The sequence below is a fragment of the Vicugna pacos genome, chromosome 9 (genome assembly GCF_048564905.1).
Source record: "Vicugna pacos chromosome 9, VicPac4, whole genome shotgun sequence".
Classification (NCBI taxonomy): Eukaryota; Metazoa; Chordata; class Mammalia; order Artiodactyla; family Camelidae; genus Vicugna; species Vicugna pacos.
Window position 1 is genome coordinate 34,159,743 of NC_132995.1, and position 24,187 is coordinate 34,183,929.

Consider the following 24,187-nt stretch of genomic DNA (forward strand, 5'->3'; position numbering starts at 1 on the left):
GAGCAATGACAGTGTCTGCTTCACTGACTTTGCATATGAAGAACATGGGACTCAAAGTTAACATCATTCAATTTGGTTTTATTCTAGAAATACAGACCATTGACTGAAGCTATATGTCTATATTCTGCCTGTGTTTATATGGGTAACCCAGTACAGAGAAAGCTGGTGAAACAGTCAAGAATAGAGAGACATCTTACACATGAAATAGGTAACACTGAGACACAGTTCATTGTTTCATTCATTTATTCAGTCATTTGTTCTCTCATTCAAAAATGTATTAAGTACCAGCTTTGAGTCCAGTACTGTTTAATGACTGGGGATGGGATAGGATGAAGGATATAAGGAGAACAATTATGACAAGATTTCTGTTGTCATGGAGCTGACCTGTCATTGGAGAGACAAAATAATTTCAAGTAACAATGAATACACTGAATAAAATGCACATCTATGTGACTAATTACGATGTTAATAGTTACTCAGAGCACCAGAGACTTGGCCATCACTGCCAAAGAGAAAGGGAACTTCTACTTCTTACCAGGGTTAGACTTCTAAATATGTTATTGAGGATGTGTAGTTAGCAAGTGGATGGCAGTACACCAAAGGAGAGGCGGATAAAGAAATTGTAAACATATTGCCATCAGGGGTTGGTGCACAGTTGCCCTGAATAGAATGATGAACTGTGAAGTTTTGAAAGGAAGAAAGTGTTTTTTCTAATATTATCCTATATTATGCTTTGCCTAAAGGATTAAAAGCATATCATCATGTATTCCATATCATTCATTTTAGTTTATTGGTTGTGTGCTCAAACATGTGATAACTCTAGATGAGGAATTAGGAACTTCTTTAGGGAATGCTCCTTTCAATGAAATGTTGTTCAAGTTACATGCTGCAGGTCATACTTGGAAACTAGTCTGTGGTGGGATGTCTGTAATCAAAGTCTGCTCATGCATTCTCCCATTCCTTTAGTTGTATTTTGGGTCTCATATTTACTGAATGCCTGTTATCGGGCTGGTGAGGTTTGGGGCACTGAAATGAGCAGGAGAGACGTGGTAACTGGAGCTCACATTCTGGTGGGGGAGCCTGACAACAAGTAAACAAGAAACTGATTAACAACATTGTTACTGACCCTTTTTTTTTCTTCCAGTTTTATTGAGAAATAATTGACAGACATCAAAATGTAAGTGTTAAGGTGTACAGCATGCTGGTCTGATTTCCTTATGTTGTGATGATGTCCTTTGATTTTTAGACCCTGTACTTATCCTTCTGGATTTAATTGCTGGTACGGTGAGAATATGACACTCTGTTAAACTGAAAGGAGTTTCTGGGTACTGCAGCCTTTATGGTGAGGCTCAGATACTTACTCTGAGGTGATCTGATCGATTCCCATGTTTCAAAAATCTGTGTGATGAGCAACTCTTGATTTGATCCTTCATGCAGTTCTGAATTTTAATCTGCCCTTTTTTGCTCAAAGCATTTCTTAAACATTTCTAATACTGTTTGAGAGTCACTTGCCTTTTTCAACTCTACAAGTCCTTAAACATGAAGATTTTCTAGGTACTTTTTCATTCCTGCTTGCAAATCATCCAGTTATTTTGTGAGCTCCGCTATGTCTTAGTTAACACCTTGTAAACATAAGCAGTAGCAACGAACATGTATTATTTCTTTTCCTCCCATGGAGCTACAGGTTCATTAGGTACCTGACCTAATCTTTTTTTGTTATTAGAGTTGAGAGTTTTACCAAATATTTTTTCTGCTGTATAATGTGAATCTCCTTCCTTTCATTTTCCGGTAATAATTTCTTATCTCTTCACTGACTTGCCTCTAGTCTCTTTTAGTGGGTTTTTAAAAATTTTTATAGGAACATGCATATATTCGTTTTCATACTGTTTTTCACCATAGGTTACTACAGGATATTGAATATAATTCCCTGTGCTATACAGTATAAACTTCTTGTTTATCTGCCGACCCTTTTGAGTTGGGACCTCAAAGAGGGTCCTCTTGTCTGGTGTCGTTCAAGCCAGTAGAATGATGCCAAGTTTGGTTCAGAAGCAAAGGAAGGTCTTATCCTTTGATCAAAGAATGGAGAGGCACGAGTTTACACTCTAGAGGCTTTCCGGGGCAGGCTGTCAGCAGGGGTAGGGGGCGGGTGCTGCTTCACAGGGTCCTTGTCAGTAGAGGGCAGGGGTGGAGTGCCTGCGGGTCTGGCGCAGGCGCGTTGCTCACGCTGCCAATCGCAGTGCCGGGCGCAGCATCTCTGCACGTGGCCCGCCGCCGCCATGTTGAAGCGGGGGCGCCCTGCACCGCACTTCTGCATGCAGCCTGGGAACTGAAATGTTGGGCGCAGTTGTTTTGCACCAGGAACTCTGGTCTGAAGGGCCGGGTACAAGGCCTCTGCACGGCGCACCCTACGAGCAAGTGAAACTAGACTAAGCGCAAAGGAAAAGAAAAAAAAAAGGTTAGACTTTATTATCCAGATTCTATCTTTACTTCCCGGGAATTGTTAACCGGCTTTGCCGGTGACAAATCCCTCCTCTGTCTTTGGTCCTGTTCCTCATTCGTGAGGGGCGCAGGTCTGTCGTCTGTAACTACTTCCTGCTGATTTTGGGCATCGATGTGACCCTGGGTAGAGGAGCAGAACTTCTCCCCAGTTACCTCTAGGTACATTTGTCACCAGGGCTCGGCCCTAACCGTTCGTATCCCTGAGCGACCACCATTTGTCTTACTTTCTGGAGACAAAAGATGTTCCTGAGTTAGGTGCAAGCCCCTCTGGCGTCCTGGCTGAACTGAAGCCGCCCCCCGCCACCTCGCTCCTTCAGGGAGTTCTTTCCTGCTCAGGTTCGTGCTGCCAATAACGAAACTGAGTTTGGTGCAAGTGAGACAGGCTTTTATTCAATGGCCAGAGTGGGGAAGGGGAGCTCGTGCTCTAAAGGCACTTTGTCCCCGAAGGGAGGGAAGTGGGGGATTTTTAAGGAGTAAGAGGCAGGTGCATCATCAGAAACTGGGGAAAAGGGCGGAGATTTCCAGGAATAGCCCTCAGGCTCCCTTGCACCTGGCACAAATTGTTCCTAGCAGAGTACAACCCCCCTCTTTAGGTGGAAATCTTAGCGTGGTAATCAGGCAGGTAGCTCTCAGATACCGCCAGATTTTATCTGCACAGGCGCACTCCCGTGGTCAAGTCAGCCGGTTTGGGGCGGCTGACTCCAGTGTAGCTCTCAAAACACCTGTCTCTCCAAGTACTGCTGCAAAGAATCTCTGCCAAACACAAGGTACTTTTGAAGCAAACAGAGGTGAATCAGGGCAGGTGTCCTTCAGCTCTCAGGGGTTGGTATGGAAACAGAGGGATAAACCTAAGGCAAGGAAAGCAGTAACTTTTAGCCTCAGACTGAACCTGAGCCAGCGGTTCAGCCTGGTTTTTCCTTTGTGGCATTGTGTTGATAAAACAAAACTAGCCTCTCTGGTTAAAAGCAGTTTCTGTGTCTGGACCAGGACCTCAGACCATTTAAGATACATAGCCCGAATACATAGCAGGAGCACATGGGACGTGTCTCAAGCACCCGACTGTTTATACTGATCATGCCAGAGTCACCATGACGTCAACTAACCAGTTATATAGGGCTTTCCTCCCATAGTGAGCTCCTTGATGAGCCTCCTTGATGGTTTGACTAGTTGCAGTTTGGGGAAAGAAGTACGGCGGCCACGGTCATTAACTAGCCACCCATGGCCTCTTAGGTCTCCCCTAAAGCCCCATTGTTTGGGCTTTATCTACTTCTTCCTTTGTGTAGATAGGGGAATAATTGGACAGATCTGGCCTTCGAGGTGTGAGGGATGGCTGCCAAGTGGCTGGTTCTAGGGCCGCCCTTTGGCATTTGCGGTCCCCTTGTTTCCCTTTATTACCTCTGCGTCCGCTTTCGGTGACCCCTTACATTGAGTCACTGCCTCCTTTTGGGGAAGATGTACTGCTTCTAAGAGCTTCAGTGTGCTTAAGCCGTGTTTCACCTATTTAGTCTCTGCAGGAAGCATACCCCTTTCCTTCCACGCAGCCCTGTGTGCGTGTAGAATGGACGCAAACCGGGGATCTGTGTAAACGTTTATGAGCTCCCCTGTCCCAAGCTCTAAGGTGGGGGTGAGGGCTATCCGCTCCACCTTTTCGGCAGAAGTCCCTGGGGGTAGGCTTCTTGCTTCTATTACTTGGGTCTGGGAGGTCACTGCATATCCCACCAGCCTTTTTTTTCCCTCTCTCATAAAACTACCCCTGTCTGTGAACCATTTCTCTTCGGCGTTTGGGAGAGGCCCAGTTCCTAGGTCGGGGCTAATGGAATAGATCGTGTCTATGGTTTCTTAGAATCATGCTCCTGGGGCCCTGTTTCTGTGGGTAGCAGGGTGGCAGGATTTATCGCGTGACAGGTTTTTATGGTAGCCACTGAATTGTCTAAAGCGTAGTCTGAACTTGAATCGACCTTCCAGGGGATAGCCATTCTGTTCCCTTAGAACTTAACTAAAGCCTAAATCTGGTGTAGGGAGTTCATATAGTGATTGGCTGGCCAAAGGTTAATGTTTCAGCAGTGCTGTAGTTGCTGCTGCTGCCCGTAGGCAAGGAGGTCATCTCTTAGCGATTTGATCTAATTGTTTAGAGAAATAAGCAATCACCCAAGTAAAGGGTCCCAGGTTTTGAGCTAATACGCCAAGGGCGATTCCTCTTCTCTAGTAAATGTAAAAGTCAGAGGGTTTAGCTAAATCTGGGAGGACCAGGGCAGGGGCTGAACAAATTGCCTTTTCTTTCTTTCTGTTTTAAAATTAAATTAAATTAATTAATTTATTTTGGTGTGGGGAGGGGGGCGGCGGAGGTAATTAGGCTTTTATTTATTTATTATTTATTTAAATGGAGGTACTGGGGAATGAACCCAGGACCTCATGCATATGCACTCTACCATTGAGCTATACCCTCCCCCCAGTGATCACTTTTTCAATTCTGGAAAGGCCCCTTTGCATTCTGAATTCCATTTTAAAGGCTCATCATCCTTCCTTTCAACTTTTCATATAGAGGCCTAGCTAATAGACCATAGTTAGGGATCCAGATGTGGTAAAACCCAGCCACCTCCAGGAAACCCCGAAGTTGTTTTCTAGTTTTAAGAGGGGCGAAGCTGCACATGGCTTCTTTCCTTCCCAGAGTAGGCTTCTCTGGCCTTCTGTGAGAATAAAGCCTAAACTGGTCACTCTGGTCTGTGATATATGAGCCTTTTTCTTGGGCACCTTATGTCCTTTATCGGCTAAGTGGTTCAGGGTGGTTACAGTATTTTTGTCAGAGGCGTCTTTGGTAGGGCTGGTGATCAGAATGTCATCTACATACTGGAGGAGGGTTCCCTCTTCCAGACGTCAGTCTTTTAGGTCTTTAACTAAAGTTTCCCCAGAGATGGTGGGGGAATTTTTGAACCCTGGGTTAGGACTGTCCAGCAGGATTTGTTGTTGTTGTGTGTTTGGGGATTGCCACTCAAAAGCAAACATTTCTTGTGAGTCTGGGGCTAATGGAACACAGAAGGCATCTTTTAAGCCTAATGCAGAATATCAGGCCCTGGTGACAGTAGAGTAGCCAGCAGGGTGTAGGGGTTAGGGACTATTGGATGTATATCCCCGGTGGCTTCATTGATTGCCGTGAGGTTCTGTACCATCTGATATTCCCCATTGGGTTTCTTTATGGGAAGAATGGGGGTATTATAGGCTTACTGGCATGATCTAATTAGGCCCTGGTCAGTAAGGCCCTGTGTAACAGGGGCAGTGCCCAACAAGGCCCCTCAGCAGAGAGGGTACTGGAGAGGGTACTGTTTTCTATTGTATGTCCGGGTTTTAGATGAACTGTCACGGCCTGGACTGGGTCCTACAGCTCATCCCACCCACCCCTGGGCCCAGACTTTGGGATTTACTCCAGGGAGATTTGACTTGCTCTGTCCCAGGAGGTTTGCCCTCAGCCAATATCATTATTGTGCCCTTGGTCTAAGGGGACATCAATCTCTAGTTTGTCTCTCATTGGGTGGGTAGTAGCCCCCAATTTATGTAAGGTATCTCTTCCTAGCAGGAATATAGGGCATCTGGGGACACATGGGAAGGAATGGGTGAGCGTGTGTTCATCTAATTTACATTCTAATAGCTCTATGAATGCCCATTCTTGGGGCTGCCCTGATAACCTCGTAAGTTTACAACTCTTGTGACCCAGTTTGCCTGATCTGATGTTCAAAAACAGGTAAATGGTACAAGTGTTGACTGAGAATTTGACAGACTTTTTCCCTATGTCCACTGTCAGCTGGGGCTTCTGGGGGAGGGCTGGGGGGTGTCAATTGGAGTGCCAGCTTAGGAGCCCCAGCCCCACGGTTCTTCATCTCTTTGGAGCATATGCCTTTAAGGTTAGTGGCCATGACTTGCCATTTCTGTCCCCCTTCAGTGGTGGCGAGGGCATTCTCTCTTCCAGTGTCCCTTTCGTTTGCATATGGTATACTGATTGTGTTGTTGGCAGTTAGGTTCTTGTCTCCTTGCAGAAAGAGTTCAGAGACGAGACACAGAGGTCAAGAAAGTAATGTTAGGATTTGTTAAGCTATAGATAGTACTCTCTCACGGGGAAAGCGGGCAGGCTCAGGTGAGCGGCTGTGCTGAGTTTCTTTGGCAAGTTGGTTACATTGGGTGTAAAAATGAATACTGGCAGAATATTCATTGGGGAGGGAAGGGTTTGGGGTTGTAGTCCTGATTTTCATCCCAGTGCCACCTTTCCAAGGGGAGGAGGGACTTTGTCCTTATTTGGTCTTGGTTGGAAGTGTCGTAACATCGGTGCATGATGAGTACTTCTAATCTGCAAGGCTAATTTTAAAGAGGACAAAACGAGCAAAAGGTTACATTCAGACACTGGAGATTCCTGCCTTTCCCCACCTTTCTTTGCTTGCCTCCAGGACGCTTGTCACCCCAAAATGTGTGATCTCTTATCCTTCTGGAGGTTCCTGCTTTTCTCTGTCAGTGCCAAGGAGCCCTGTTGTTTACAAGATGCATGGTTTCCTGTCATTTGGCTTATGCCTCCCTACCCCTTTCTCTGCTCATATCTAGCCATCTGCCTGTGCTAACAATCGGGTCCTCGTTTCCTTGGCTTGCTGCCCCTTAGTGAGGGCTGGAGGCCACTCACTGGAGTTGAGGGTCTCTGTGGGTGGTTTGTGCAGAGTCCTGTGCTGACGCATTGACACAGGAGAGCAAAAGCCAGTAGGTGGGCTTGGCCTCCCTGCCTTTTTATCCTCTGACTTTTCCTCCCCTGTGTTTGGTTATTAAACACCCAGTAGGCAACCTTGACCAAGCGAAAGGTAGGGGTATCTGGTTCTGTTTCTAGTTTCTGAAGTTTGTGTCTAATGTTGGGGGCACTTTGGGAAATGAAATATGACCTCAGGATTACATTCCCTTCCAGTGACTCAGGGTCAGTGTTCATATAGATTGGGAGGCATTCCCTGAAGCGTTGTAGGATTGCCAAAGGGCTTTCCATTGTCTCCTGATTGATTTCCCTTATCTTATTCCGCTGGTTTATTTCCTGCTGCGTCAATTCCCTTTGGGATGGTATTTTTATAATGGGTCAAGCTCTGTCTTCCACCCCCTTCTCCATTGTCTTGATAGTCTCACTTGGGTTTGTTATCTGGGATTGTTTGATCCCTCCATCTGAAATAGCATGACCTGCATGGTTTCTGTTCTATATGTCTGTTTCCTCTCTGGCTTTTGAATGGACTTCCTCCTACCCCATCCCCTATGTCCCCCTCCCCCATCCCCGCTCCCTGTTTGGAGTACATTGAGGAGGCTTTGGGTGTCAGCCTGAGTGGAGTCATGAGTCTGAAAAATTCCCCTGATCAGATTTAGGAACTCCTCTGGATTTTCCCTCTACTCCTAATTATGACTTGTCCAGTTACGCAGATCAGAAGTGTCATGTGGGAAATATACCTGGATGAGCCCTCCTTCTTCTTCGGGGACTTTTCCTGGCGGGTTGTTGGACCCAGGCTGGTAATTAGTCCTGCTTCGTGCAGTTGCTGGACTAGGTTCTGGGAGGAGGGGCCCTTGAGTTTGTGGCCCAAACCAGGAAGAATAAAAGGAGTGGGTAGGGAGGGAGCAGTAGAAGGAGGGTTAGGGAGGAGGTCAAGAAGATCCTCAGGGGAGGGTCAAGGATGGTATTACCTCAGTGGAGGAGAGCCCACATCCCTTTGAAGGCCTTTGTTCTGATATAAGTTCATAAAGAACTGGACACAGGGGATTTCATCCCATTTCTTTTGTTTCTGGCACAGCAGGTTCAATTGTAAACTGGTGTTGTAATTTAGAGACCCACTGACAGGCCAGCTTTCCCCATCTCCCAGCTGGTATTGGGGCCAGGCTGTATTCCATAGGAGGGTTAACTGTTTTGGGTTCAGGGGGTGATACCTGAAAAACTTTCCAGCTCTGCAGGAGGCACTGTAACCATTATCCTTCGATATGGTGGGTGTTTAGTTCCCCATACCTAGATGTTCTGTTTTGGATTTATTTCTAACTACTGAGAGGGTGGTTGGTGTGATTTGTTGCCACACAAATGTCACAAGATTTGATCCAAATAAGATTTCTGGTTTGGGAAATTTGGAACCAGCACCACACCGTTAATGGATTTCTCAAAAGACCTAAATAGGAGGTCTTGTCCAAATGGCGAGGATTCTAAGTGGGGGTCCCCCTTGAATTTGTAACAGCACGTGCTTGAGATAGTCCCTTCTCAGCCGGCATGTCCCACAGGAGGTTAGATGGGACTGCCTCAGGGCCAGAGCAGCGTAGCCCCCTTAGTTCCAGACCAACTTGGTCCCTTAGGGAGCGGCACAGCTGTCCGAGGTGGGCATCTTCTGTTTCTCGTTTCCGCCGAAAAGGAGGATTTTCCGGATTTCCTGCTGGGTGAGAGCTGAAGGCCGCAGGGATCCCCACTGGGGACTCACCAGATGGCTGGGGCAGCAGTCTCCTGTGCTAATATTGGGAGGAGAGCCCATGGAATCTTGGTCAATAAAGAATCACCCTCGTTTCGCCTTAGAAGCTGAAGGAGAAGGAGAGGTCAGGTGGTGGGTGGGTGTTTCTTTTTCTTGCCGGCAGCTCACAAAGCTTCCCAGTCATGGGGTTCCTGGTCCTGCGAGGGGCTCACAGGGCTCCCCAGCCCACTTCAGAGAAACCAGCACTGATCAGAAGAGGTCGAGTCACCAGTCATGTACCCACCTCGGAAGCCTTTCTCACTTGGGCATCCCTGGTGCCTTTTCCTGAACTCAGATGGAGCGTCCTCATTCCATTTTGTCAGGTGGTCCTCATGACCTGGGCATTTTCTGCATCTTATCTCTTGGCTCACAGCTCTGGCCACTTTCCTTTATCAAACCAAAAGTGATGATGGAGAATACTACTGGTTGGCAAAGATGGCAAAAAGCCCTTATGTGGCTGGTTCTGCCTTGGACGGGAGGTAAGAGGACAACACTACCGGTAAAACAGGGGACGAGACTGCCACGGCTCCTTTTTGTCCACAGGTCCCCCACTGTCCCCTGGGGGCTGGTAATGCAGGAAGGCCAGACAAAGGCAGGGGCAGACGTGTGAGTTTCAGTCTCTGATCACCAGGGACGCCGCAGTATGATCTCAAGGTGGCATAGTCCAGATTTCTCTGGGGGCTACCTGTGTGTGCACCACACTCAGGTATGGGGTTGCTGGGCAGAGTTGCTCTGAATTCAGCTTTGGGGTCCCCGCTGTTCCACCCGGTCAGAGTGTACTCAGAGACCAGAGTCAGTCATCCTCACGTGAACATCCCAGAGCCTCCGCTGTCCTCCCGCTGGAGCTGGGGGGAGCCTAGTGGACAGGTGCAGGCAAAAAGGCCACGGTCCATCCCACCTGCATTGTCTAAATTTGTTACCTACCCTTTGGAGTCCGGCCCCAACCAGGATCTGCCTGCCTGATGTTGTTGGAGCCAATAGAAGGAGACTGGCTTTGGTTCAGGAGCAAAGGAAAGTTGTATTCTTTGATCGAAGAAGGAGAGATGTGGGCTTGTGCTCTCGGGCCCGTGCTGTCCCCGCTGTCTGTGGATGGGGCTGCTCTAGGGGGTTCTTGCCAGTGGGAGGGGGGCAGTGTGGTCGGGCCCAGGCCTGCTGCTCACGGCTCTAGATCGAGGTGCAGGGCTCAGGCACACGGCCTGCTGAGCTGGGGTGTTTGGTGTAGTTCTTTTGCACTAGGAACTCGCGTCTGAAGTGCCGGGTGCAAGGCCTCTGCATGTGATACCCTATATGCAAGTGAAGCTAGGCAAAGCACAAGGGGGAAAAATGGTTGGACTTTATTTTATTACTCAGAGTCTATTTTTATATCCCAGGAATTGTTAGTGGGCTTTGCTGGTGACAGAATCATTACGGCTAGTTGTAAGAGTTATGAAGGAAACAAAGTGGGTTATGTGAAGGACAAGTAATTATGTACTGGGGAGGGGCGACACTTGGTGTAGGGTGGTCAGAGAATACATCTCTAAGGGGACTTTGATGTTGGGGGCCTTAAAGTCCAGGGACCAGTCATGTTGAAAAGCGAGGAGCAGGTGGCTCAGATCATGAACATGGAAGACAGCCATTCCAAGGTCCCGAGGCTGGAAAGGGCTTGGTTTATCTTAGTGTTAATCAGTCACTGAGGGAAGGGTGAGGAGTGTCCGAGGAAATGGAAAAGGTTGGCAGGAGTTAGACTAGGCAGGACCAAAGGCCCTACTTGGTTCACTTGTCCATTTTGGGGTTTATTTGATACAATAAGTTTAACCCACCAGCTGGCATGCAAAACAAACAACAAAACTGAATCTCTCTAAAAGTGTATGGAGAAGTATCACATTCCCAGAACTATGTGCTCAAAAATGTCTCCTCCCATGCACACGAGCCATGTCAGTATACTGTCTCTAGCTCCTAATTCAACTCCTGGCCTACACTAGGCATTCAATACATGTATACACAAATGATTGGTAATTGCTGAGAGGTATTTTACGTCCCCTATTCTATGAGGCATGCTTAGAGCTGTGGGATTAGCACATAGGATTAAAAGGATTTTAAGATTAGAGACTCTTAAGACAATATACTTTTGACCCTTGAACAACTGGAGTTTGAACTGCATGGTTCCAGTTATACGTGGATTTTTTTTTCCAATAGTAAATATTACAGTACTACCCAATCTCCGGCTGGTTGAATCTGCAGATGTGGAACCTGAGATATGGAGGAACCACTGATGACAAACTATAAATTATAGGTGAATTTTCAACTGTGTGGAGGGGTAGGGTTCCCTAAGTCCCTGTTGTTAAAGGGTCAACTGTGCAGTCTTTGAGTGACCGCTGAGCAACTAGAAGTCACAAAAAGAGCCTCCTGGGGCTGAGGATTGCTGGTGCATTTTGATAACGTATTGACCACTTAAAATTAAGTAATTATTATTCTTTGTCTATTAGCTAGTCCTTATCTCAATTATAATGTAAGTAAGATGTTTTTATTGATTGATTCATCCAAGGCACATATAGAGTATCTCCTATGTGGTAGGCATTTCTGCTGGATGCTGATCTAATGACAAGCTCTACACGGTCACCATTCTCACTGCTTAAGGGGTGGATTTAATGCAAAACAGGAAATGTTATACAACATCAGTCATGCAGTTACAGAATCTCTGGGATGTGCAGTGCTGTCATGTACAGCGGTGCAGGGAGGGTCTTATCCTTTCTGAGCTCATAGTCTGGTAGGGAACATATGCAAAATAACTGTCATGCAAATCACGGCACGCTGACATTTATCACCCACAACTGTTGACTAATGTCAACTGATAGGCCTGGTTGTACATGTAAATGACAGAAACATACGTAGCAGATTCTTGAGAGTGCACTAATTCCCAGAGATTCTCAATACTTCACTAAGTAATGAGACATAACACTGAGGGTTTTAGAAAGTATGATTTCAATTAAAAATTTTCCTTTCATAAGATTCAGAGAAGAATTTTGATTTAAAAAAATGAGCATATTTTTGACCTTATAATCTCCTGGGAATATTTTTTTCCAAGGATATATGTGTAAAGATGCAGACACAAAAGGTGTTTTTTTTTTAATATACAATTTTCTCCTTTTTATTATATAAACATGCCCTGAATACTCCGTTTTTTGCCTCTTATTTTACTGAATTTGGAAGACTTGTTGCAAGGATTTCCACTTGGCTAATGCCTGCCCTCATTCAGATCCCTGTTCGGAGGTCTTCTTGTCATAGAGACCACCTATTTCTTCTCATCACTCTCTGTCTCCTCATCCTGCTTTATTATGATTATTATATTTTTATTGTAGGACTTAATCACCAACTGCCATATTTATTTGTGTGCATTGTTTTTCTTATCTGTCTTTACCTCTCAGTCCCAGAAATGTAAACTCTGTGAGAATAGACGCTTTGTATTCCGTATCTGGGACAGGGTAGATACTGAGCAATTAACAAATATTCTGTAAATAATCATTTAATGAATAAATAACAAAAACAAAACAAGCTAAATGTCCATCCAGTAGGTTACTGACCAAATGCATTGGGTAATCAATATAATGAAATTCTATGCAGTCTTTAAAATGTCATTTTTAGAAATAAATAAATACATGTATATTTTAATGTAGTAAAAATGTTCAGAATAGAGTGTAAAAAAGGTATAGTTTGCAAAGCAGGCTTTTCACTGTCCAGTATTCTCCCTCTTTCTTGTTCTCTTCATATACATACATCTTCATACATCTTTGTGTGTTTCAAAAAGAAGCAAAATGTTAATAGTAATTATTTCTGAGTAGAGAGAATTCAGTTTAATTTGTTCTTTGAATTTTCCATAAAAATTTAAACTTTGTTCTTTGTGTTTCTGTTTTTTACAAGTTTTTTTTTTATTAAAAAACTTAAGTCATAAAGACATTTTTAATCCTAAGGTAGATTAAACAACTGTATGGAACATTACCAACTTTGAGGGTTTGCTAGTTTGTTTCTCCAGAGTAACCCATATTGCCTAAATTTTAAAGTTGCCATTGGATTGTTACCTGTTGCCTCTAATATCTTTTTATAGGCAGCCAGTTACTTAATGCTTAATTTAAGAATTTGGTAGAGTTTCTATGTGCAAACGTATATCGTACTATTATTGTAACCTATGATATTTTAGCATCCTAAATACACACTTTTAAAATTGACAGGGAAATATATACAAGATCTTATGGTAGCTCACAGAGAAAAAAATGTGACAATGAATATGTGTATGTTCATGTATAACTGAAAAATTGTGCTCTACACTGGAATTTGACACAACATTGTAAAATGATTATAAATCAATAAAAAATGTTAAAAAATAAAATAAAAACAAAAATGAATAGAAAAAAATTGACACCTAATACATGTTTTCAAACGACAGTTTAATGTAAATGGAAACCTTTGTATTCTGATTTTAACGTGGCTTGTGAGTTTTGGTTGTTTACTTTCCTCTCCTCTTTGCCAGATTTAGTGTTAGTCCTGTTACAAAAAGAACCTATTTATCCCTTCAGTCTTTTGATAAGCCTGAGATCCTTAGATGTAGTACTTACAAGAAAGTTATGGTGCTACTTCTTTGAGAATCCAAAATGGTAATTTAATGAAAATAATATTCCATATAAATGACAATTCTTAGGCAATCTCTCAGTATTTCCCCCAGTATGGATCAGTCCATGAATTCCTGAGAAATATTAAAAATACATTTTAAACTTCTTTAAACTTTTAAAATCTGAAATTAAATGCTTAACTCTCTTTAAATGTGTGACACCATCCATCACAATTTTATATGTAGACACATAATAATGTATAATCTCAGCTTGCTGTCCACTTGTAAAAATGGGAATAGACTTGGAGAAATAAGCAATTTCCCAACAGAAAATTGGAAATTCTGCCAACCAATTCCAGGTGACCTGCCATCAATCAGTGTTAAATTCTCTGGGGCTGTTGTTGAAGGGTATTGCTATTAGTGAAGGGCTTCACTGGTGACTAATGGTATATAACAAATACATTGAAGAACTATAGAAACTCCCCGCATCTGTAATTGTCTCGTAACTTTCAGCAGAGACCTTCTCTGGCAATTGAGAAAGTAAGATTTTCATAACCTCCTTGCAGTTCTCTTATTAAAATACCTGTTTTTAGAGAAATAGGTGAAATGATTATGCCATGCAATTAAATTAAATTAGCTGACAAAATATTTCTTTATGACTAAACTGTTTAATGTAGGCATTTGGAAATATGTGATATCATTTAGAATATGTGCAAATGTGACAATTATTCTGATTCTGAAGTTAAATAAGAAGTCACAGTTTGCAATAAAATCTCCTTGTTTGGTATTATTAAGTAATTATGATTAATGTCTGAAATGTAATGTTCCATGGTTATAATTTCCTTGTTTGCTTGAGTGAGTACATTAGGAATTCATTAAAAATTCAAGCCTTTCAGATGCCTGCAAACTGCAAATGTAGTGAGGACTTTCTGGAGGTTCGGAAGCATTTTTGAATAAAAAACCATGACTGGGGTGAACCAACAGCTGGCAGATAACTATGATGGATTTCTAGTCCTTAAATGCAGGGATAGACAAATGGGTTTGTTCATCGATATCAAAAATCAAATCCATTCTGATGTAAAGATCTAATTGCAAGACATACCTGCCATTCCTTCAACTCTTGACTGTAAAACTGAAGCAGGTAAGGCCTAAAGCTTACAAGAGTGGCTAATGCTGATGGGTGCCATGGATATATGAAGGCAGATAAGAATCTGATGTTCTCAAAAAGCAGTTTGTCTTAACATAGTGACAATAATAAAATCAATTGGTTGCTTGATCAATCAATCCAGCATCCTTGGGGCACCTGCCTTACCAGATGGTTGTGAAGAGCAGATGAAATGAAGTATATGAAATACCCAGTCTGTGTTTGTTCTCTCTGGAAAGTGTCATTTGAAGTGTTGCTCCAGAGTTGTGTGGTGATCAATCAATTGGCCTTTGTCTACTTAGCTGAAGTGATGCAGTGAAGAGCCTCTCCATCCTCTGGGGAGATTGTCTCCAATCAAAGAAGGCTGAACTCTGGTATCACTTCCTCTTCTTATAAGGACACTAATCCCACCATGAGGGCTCTACCCTCATGACCTCATTCTAGATCTAATTATCTTCCAAATGCCCTATCTCCTAATATCATCATATTGGGAGTTAGGTCTTCAACCTGTGACCATTCAGTCCTTAAGAAGGGGCATGAGGGCATAGCTGTACAGCTTGTAAATCATGACAGGTGTATATACAAAGGGGAACTTTCAGAAGAGTAGGACCAGGATGTCCCTTACTACCATTTTATAGCTTGAGTGAGTTACATGGTAATAAAAAGAAGTATTGGTACAAGAACTGATGCAGATGCAACCTGTTATCACAGACAGTTGCTGTACTGAAAACACTGGACAAGGAATCAGTCCTTTGCCTTACAGCCCTAACTCACTGTCTGTCCTTAGACACATGTATTGAACCCTCTAAAGCTCAGTTCTCTTATCTGAAAAACGGAAATCATAGAAGTTTCGCCCAACTCAGAGGAAGGTTACAAGAACAAAACTGTGCAACATATAGGAAAGTGGTATTAACCAATGGGCAAGTGGAAAGGATTATTGTCTGTACTAGTTTCCTATTGCTGCTGTAACAAATTACTGCACACGTATTAGCTCAGAACAACACAAATTTATTATCCTATGTTCTGGAGGTCATAAATCCAAAATGAGTCTTTTGAGGCTAAAATTAAGATGTAAGCAGGGCTGTGTTCCTTTTGGAGGCTGTAGGAGAGAATCCATTCCTCGACCTTTCCAGCTTAGAGGGGCTGCCCATATTCTTTGGCTTCTAAGCCCTGTATCACTCCAACCTCTGCTTCTGTTGTCACGTTACTTTCTCTTACCACTCGTATCTCCCCCACCCCTTTTAATTGTGTTAAAAAACACATGACATAAAGTTGACCATCTTACCATTTTTAGGTATATGGTAGTGTTAACTATACATACTATTTGTTTTGCAGCAGAACTCTAGGACTTTTTCATCTTGAAACAGTGAAACTCTATACCCATTGAGTAACAGCTCTTCTTTCCTCCTTCTCTCCTGCCCAGTCTTACACTGATCCTTGTGATTATATTGGGCCTACCTAGATAATCTAGGATAACCTTCTCACTTCAAGGTCCTTAATTACATCTGCAAAGTTCTTTTATGTTCACAGGTTCCAGAGATTAGGATGTAGACATCTTTGTGGAGCCATGATTCTGCCTACCACATTATCTGATGAGACAGTTTAGGTAGTCCATATAAGCAACTTAGAAAAAGAATCGGAGATACTATAATCAGAAATGTTCTGCAGAGTGGGACATCAACTAATTTTGTGTAACTGTATTTTCTTTTCTTCAGTTAACCTGCATTCTGGGAAAATGCAATTAGATATATTAAGGGATGGTAGAGTCACATGGGTTAATTAAGAATACTTTAGGATTTCTTTCTAAAGAAACCCGTTAGAAGCAAGATGGCTTATCTTTTTTTTTTTTTAATTCCCTAAAAGTGCTGCCTGCAGATGAACTGTTATATGTGTGTTCTGTAGGCTAGGGCATTTTATGTTGGTGTGAGATGGCAGTGTAAATCAAGAAATAACAAGGCTAATCTTTCCAATGTTAGTTGCAACTTTATTTTCCCCCTCTCTTTAATATTAATAAGCCATAAGCTCAGGTTTATGACTAATAGATCAGCCTTATACAAGTCTTCAGGAGGGAAGGCTTCTATGAATTTGCTTGTAGAGATTAGAGAAATGAGGTCCATCTTGAGTCTTTGGATTTTAAAGCATAAAGGGGCAACTGTGTAATCTGAGATGCTTTTAGTTTTGTCTTCCAGAATTACTGCAGGACAAGACAGCCTACCAGATACACAATATAATTTGAAAATCTAAGAGAAGTGTTGTGGGATCTCTCCCAATGAGAGCAGGAACTCTGAAAGAATAGAACCTCAGTTGCCTCTCTCAGGGTGTAGTCATAAGCACACTGAGTGTTCCTTGAAGGGCAAAGACGTCTTGGCTGACCTGGATACTCCTGAGTTTATCAGGAGGCACAGTGTCGTGGGTTATTTTTGAGAAGAGAGGATGAGTGATCCACGCTGAGACTTTAGAATGTTCTTCTAAGGGAACTCAGCCTGAAAAGGAGAAATAAGACCAGAAGACAGGGCTTCCCAGTGTTGTGGTTCTGCTTCATATTTGGACTACGGAAAGGAAGCAGCCTTCAAATTCTGGACCCTCCAAAATAAAAAAGGAGAGAATTAAGCATGGTGGAAGAGGGAGTCACCCCCCACTGCTGGATTCTCCGGAAGTTTTCAGTTTGACTGGTCTTCATATGGGTAGCACGTGAAGCTCTTCAGTTGCTGGACCCACATCTGAGTTCAGAAGACCCCTACCCCGGGGAGTCTTAGCTCCCACTCTAACCGCCCCTCCCACGCCCCCGTGAGTCCTACACTCATGGCGCGCCTTCTGAGTTCAACCCCAAGAACCCCTGAGCGTGGCTCCCATCACTACTCATCCTCTGGCTAGGTCTCCAGCCAGGGCCACCTGAAATACACTTTCTCCTTTCATTATCTTACAAATTCATAATTACCCTTTAAAAGTTGGTGCACGTGTAATTTCCTTTAGGAAGGTTTTCCCAAAGCGTAGTGTGATGTACGTCATGACCTTCGTTTTCACTTCTAAAATGGCATTTTGTGCTTTTCTGTATCATAACCAATTTAATAGAAGTGTGTGTTTACTGCCTGTTAAACGCGTTAGACTGTGATGATAAGGAGTGTGACTTACCCGTTTCCGTATTATGCCCAGTACATGACATATGGTCCTGCACATGATAATGAATATGTAAATGAAGGGATGAATAAATGAATGCATGAGCTATTCTAGCCCGATGTTGTGCTGCTGAAAGATAACTGCACGATTTTCTTTAGATTCATGCCTATTACCATAAGATGAGACTTTATTAAAACAGAGAACTCATCACTCCTTAAATTTAATTCATAATTTTACCTAATTTAGAGAAGGCCCAGGTAAACATGTTGGCAGTTATAAACGTATCTTAAAAATAAAGACTATTTTATATCTCCTGCTTTTTAAAAACAAGGGTAAAGTGAAATGTTTATTTTGAAACATGATACTACGTATTAATATTAGTGACTACCTTGTACTAGGCGCTTACGTGTTAAGTCCTGTGCTAGGTACACTGGAGCAGAATTTAATTCTTAGAACTATCTGCTTCCATTTATAGACGAGGAGCTAGGGTTAGAGAAGTGAAGCCCAGCACATGCCTTAGATGGGCATCTAAACTTGGCTGCTGCTATTCTGAAAGTTACGTTTTTTTTTTTTTTTCTATTCTTTTCTTTCTTTCTTTTTAAGCGGAAATACTGGGGATTGAATCCAGGACCTCATGCATGTTAAGAATGTGCTCTACCACTGAGCTATACCCACCCTCCTGGAAGTTATGCTTTTAACCATTATGCAACCCTGCCAGATTTGGTCACCTGAAAAGTCTAGAATACTTGGTCATACTTTTTTGTTTATGATATGCACTTAAGTCAGAATCTTTGTAGCAACAATAGGAAAACAAACACACACACACACACACACAACAACAACCAGGAAGACAATCGTAACAAATAACAAGTCGGGACAGGATCATCTAGAAGTAAAGCAAGATTCATACTGTGTAGTTCTGTGAAAAATAAAGCCATGTTGATTTAAGAAAATGATCCGTTCAGTGTGAGAGAAGGGACTGTGTTAGGTTTCCCATAGCCTAGCATTCGCCTGGTTGCAGTGCCATTTCTTACCACTCCCAGGTTCACCGCGTTGCAGCAGTGATAATTTCTTTCCTGATCTTTGAATTTATCAGATATTTCTGTCTCTGGGTCCTTGTACTTACTGCCCCCACCTTCTGGAACTCTCTTCTTTAAATGGTTACTTTAAATGGTTGGATTACTGGCATCGTTTGTGCCTGGAGCCTAGCAGACAATCAGTAAATACTTTCTGAATAAAGGAAAGAAACAGAGACAGAGGAGTTGCCGGCCTATTTAGCATAATTTTTGTACTGATTTGCCTCCAGGTCTCTCTCCCCTCTTGTGCTTTGAGATATTATTGATGTTAAGCATGTGCTGCTTCTTGTTTTATTACATCTTCAGAAGATGGAGAGCGAAAGTGAACACATGATAATTAGTTGAGCATTAAAAAAAAGTTGAGGTGACATTGATTCATAACATAAGTTTCATGTGTACAACATTACATTTTGACTTCTGTATACCGTATAGCATGCTCATCACCAAAAGTTTAGCTTCCATTTCTGATGTACCAGATTCTTACATGTAATCGCCCCTTGAATCCTCAAAACATCTCTTCCTAGCAGTTTACAAATGAAATTTGAGGCTCAGAGAAGTTAATGGTATAGCCAAAACTGTTAAAACATAGAACAAGCATTGTAACCCAGGTCTGTCTGATTCTAGAGGCCATCTTCTTTCCATTGTACCACGGTGACCTGTATTGATGAAATGATCAGAAACATTTCTTTTGGAAGGGAAGAGGTGAAGGAATAGGAACTAAGTTTAGGAGGGGTTAAGAAAGGTGTTTGCATAAGGTGGCGCTCATGAGTTTCCTCTCTTGAGTGCATCCCCTAAAGAGTAACTGTATTAGCTCTGGCTATTGTGGACAAAATCTATTATGATAGACCCTTGAGAGAACAAGAGGTTGAAGGGCATTTTAACAGTAAATAAGTAATCCCAGACAAAACAAAATTAAAAATTTCATATTCCAGTAAAATTAGAGAAACGGGAATTAGGATATAGAAGTAGGAACATACTACTTCTAGTAAATGGAAAAGGAAAATAAGAAACTGAGGGCAGAGGACACTAAATGCAAAAATTGTGCTGCCCTCAAATGCCATTTTGGGCTAGAACATGTAGAGAAACACCTCTGTCATCTTGTTGAGCACTGAACCATATTATATTGTGTATTATCTTTGAGCCTCAGAGCTGATGGTAGTGTGGGAGGCACCAGAAGCATGGGTTTTGGAACCAAGCAGACACGAATTTAATTCCTAGGCTGTTGTTCTAGTTATTAGCTGATTAACACTTGGGTCTTTAAATTCTCTTAGCCTCAGTTTCTTCAGTAAGAAATGAAGAATAACTCCAGGGTTGTGTAGACTGACTTCAGTAAGGCTGCAAAATGCTTTGCACAGAAAAAGTGCCTTATGAAATGAGCTATAGTTATAGTTAATAATAATATTGTTAATGTTAACAATAATAATCCTATGTAATGATAAAGGTATTAGAAATAGTAATGGTGCTTTATTTTGTACATAACATGTAATCATTAAATAGAATAGCTTGTAATTTGTTTCTTATGAACTGGTAAAGTGCATAAACAAGATGCTTTACTTGAATTGTGTACCACTTGTGAACTTAATCTTAAAATGAGACATTATTCCTTTAATAGATATTTAGTACAGTTATGGATTATGCTGTCTTCCTTCATTTGTTTGAATAATTAGTTTATGCCTGAGTCTTATAGAAACCTGATTAAAAATCACCAATAATACTATTTCTTTTCTGCTTTTCGTGTTATTTAGTAAATTGTGAAATACGATTATATCCATTAGCAAAAACTGACTGCTTAAGCAGCTGAGCAGTCGGTATCTTTATCTTTTTTTTTTTCTTGCCTGTATTTTCAAGATAATCAATGGCCATTTTTGTAAAAGTGAATAATTGAGTTCTCCTTTTGGAACCTGAAAATGGAAAAAAATATATGTATAAAGACTTTGAAAATACAGAGTCACGCATCCAGATTCTGCATACTAATCTCAAAGTCTGCCTGAGGGCACGGCAGTCCCCTCCCAGTCTGAATTCCAGTGCCCACCCCACAGCTCCCAGGAGAACAGGAGTTCAGAATCAAACAAGCATCTATGCTAATAATTCTTCTAAGGCATTTAAGGAAACCATTTATCAGAATCAGGATGTTTCTAAAGTGGTGTTTGTCAGCTAAGGCATTTAGATTTGTTCTAATGCCAAAGAAGAATGAGGTTAAATTAATCAAGTAATCTCCAAACTTTTGCTTCAGTAAAGAAATTAAATACTCAATCTGGAAATCAGATGAAGGGTCCCTGTAGAGCTGGGTCCATGTGGCCACTGAAAAAGTGTTGCAGGAAGGAATAATAACGTGGGCTCCCATAGCATGCCGAATTCCTCTTGGAGGTTTCCCTCTTTTGTGGTAAAAGCATAAAAGTAAGAGCAGGTTAGGGAGTTTTTCTCAAAATGACTTTTGCTTCATTTAAAAGGCACACATTCTGAGATAATATCTATCTGTCTGTCTGTCTGTCTGTCTATCTACCTACCTATCTATCGTCCATGAAAAAAAATAACCAGTAGAGTCGATTTAAGAAAGAAATGGAAAAACTTATCTGAGACAACGTGAGGATTATAACCTCGTAGACAGCATTTCAAAGCATAGTTATATAAATTTTTGAGTCATATGGCATATTGGCAGTTTACACAATCCAAATCTGCATGTACAAAGCAAGTAGTGGGTCATCCCAGTTCCTTACAAGATTAAGAAGGAAGGTTATCTCCCAAGGAGTTATTGAATAATGGGTCATCCTGACCCTGTACAAGATTAAGAAGGACTGTTGTCTGCTAAGGAGGTCTGAGTAATTAATGCAGGTTCACAGTACCCACTGAAGAGGAGGCAGGAGGCCCAAGTGGTCAGAGAAAAAATTTTCATTTAAAGTTTTCTCGTCTTGCTGTAGAATATGAATTTTATTTCGTCACTACCTATCATCTTTATCATGACCATCATCATCTCCCTATCTGTCTCAAAATGTGGAGGCAAATCTAGATCATTCTCATTTAACTTTGCAATTTAACTGGTTCTTGAAATCCCAGTACTGGTTACCAGTGACATAGAGTCAAGACTTCAAAGATTACCTACTGTTAATTGGCTAGATAACCTTCTTGTGACGTTCTCTAAAACTAAAACTAAAATTCAGTGTCGCACCAGGGATTTATTACAGTGATGTAGATAATCTGGCCCAATGCTACACAAAGGTCTGAGGACCAGCATCATCAACATTACCTGTGACCTTGTTAAAAAAGAAAAACCTCAGGCTCCATGCCAGACCCATTGAGTTAGATATTCTGGTAGAAGGGCCCAGATACATGTAGTTTCACAAGTTCTCCAGGTGATTCTGATACACTCTAAAGACTGGGTGTTAGTACTAATCTATCCCGCTGAGGTGGTGCTCTTGATTTAGAGCCAGAGTTGCTTTGTTGTAAATTTCACTCTTGGTAGAGGAACAGGGTGTCCTACTGAGCTATCAGCATTCTCTCACTTGGTAACCATGATATATGGGGGAGTAAATGACTCTTCACGGGTCCACTTCTCGTGGACTTTAGTGCCTTTCAGTATGGAGGCTTTGAGAAATGAAACATCCCGCTTGGTGAGAGACACTCATTGTTTTGCCCCAAAGACTCAGTAGTTCTTTTTTTTTTTTTAAATTAAAGTATAGTTGATTTATAACGTTATATTAATTTCAGGTGTATAACATGATGATACAGTGTATTTTTATAGGTTTTACTCTACTTAAAGTTATAAGATATTGATTATGTTCCCTGTGCCGTATATTACATCCTTCTGTCTTATTTTATACCTAGAAGTTTGTACCTCTTAATCTCCTTTCCCTACCTTGCCTCTCCTCATTTTGAGTTTATTTTTATATGGTATGAGAAAATGTTCTAATTTCATTCTTTTATATGTAGCTACCCAGTTTTTCTACCACCACTTATTGAAGAGGCTGTCTTTCCCCCATCCTATCTTCTTGCCTCTTTTGTTGTAGATTAACTGACCATAGGTGCATGGGTTTATTTCTGGGATCTCTATTCTGTTCCATTGGTCTGTGTGTTTGTTTTTGTGCCAGTACCATGCTGTTTTGATTATTGTAACTGTAGTATAGTCTGAAGTTAGGGAATGTGAAACCATCTTTGTTCTTTTTTCTCAAGATTGCTTTTGCTATTCAGGGTCTTTTGTGGTTCCATACAAATTTTAGGGTTATTAGTTCTACTTCTGTGAAAATGTCATGGGTAGTGTAGACATTTTTAACAATATTAATTCTTCCAGTCCACAAACATAGGATATCTTTCCCTTCTTTTTATCATCTACAATTTCCTTCATCAGTGTTTTATAGTTTTTAAAATACAGGTCTTTCACTTCCTTGGCTAAGTTTATTTCTTGGTATTTTATTCTTTTTGATGCTGTTATAAATGGGATTGTTTTCTTGCTTTTTCTTTCTGACAGTTCATTATTAGTGTATAGAAAAGCAACAGATTTCTGTATATTAATACTGTATCCTGCAATTTTTCTGAATTCATTTATTCCAGTAATTTTTTGTGAAGTGTTTAGGGTTTTCTATATGTAGTATATCATCTGCAGTTGGTGACAGTTTTACTTCTTCCCTTCCAGTTTAGATTCCTTTTATTTCTTTTTCTTGTCTGATTGCTGTGGCTAGGACTTCCAATACTATATTACATAGATATGATAAGAGTGGGCATCCTTGTCTTGTTTCTGATTTTAGAGGAAAAGCTTTCAGTTTTTCACCATTGAGTATGATGTTAGCTGTGAGTTTGTCATAAATGGCCCTTTTTGGGGGTGGGGTGGGGGAGGTAATTAGGTGTATTTATTTATTTATTAATGGAGGTACTGGGGATTGAACCCAGGACCCTGTGCATGCTAAGCATACACTCTACCACTGAGCTATAACCTCCCTCCATAAATGGCCTTTACTATGTTGAGATGTATTCCCTCTATACCAAATTTGCTGAGAGTTTTAATCATGAATGGGTGTTGAATTTTGTCAAATGCTTTTTCTGCAGCTGCTGAGATTATCATGTGATTTAGTCTTCTTTTTTTAATGTAATGTATCACAGTGATTGATTTGAAGATACTGAACCATGCTTGCATCCTAGAATAAATCCCACTTGATCATGATGTATGATCCTTTTTATATAATGTTGAATTCAGTTTGCTAATATTTTGTTGAGGAATTTCCCATCTATATTCATCAGGGATATTGCCCTATAATTTTTTTTTGTAGTTTTTTTTGTATTTGTCTGTTTTGGT

At 41.6% G+C, this 24,187-nt stretch overlaps 1 long non-coding RNA gene across 2 annotated transcripts in view; it reads left to right on the forward strand.

Annotated features, from left to right (window-relative positions):
- The first annotated feature begins 2,292 nt into the window (after positions 1 to 2,292).
- LOC140698139 (uncharacterized) overlaps positions 2,293 to 24,187 on the forward strand; it is a 785,970-nt gene continuing 764,075 nt past the window's right edge. For both annotated transcript variants that reach the window (XR_012075665.1, XR_012075668.1), the window contains exon 1: positions 2,293 to 2,455. This is a non-coding gene — a long non-coding RNA (uncharacterized lncRNA). The remainder of the gene's footprint in view (positions 2,456 to 24,187) is intronic.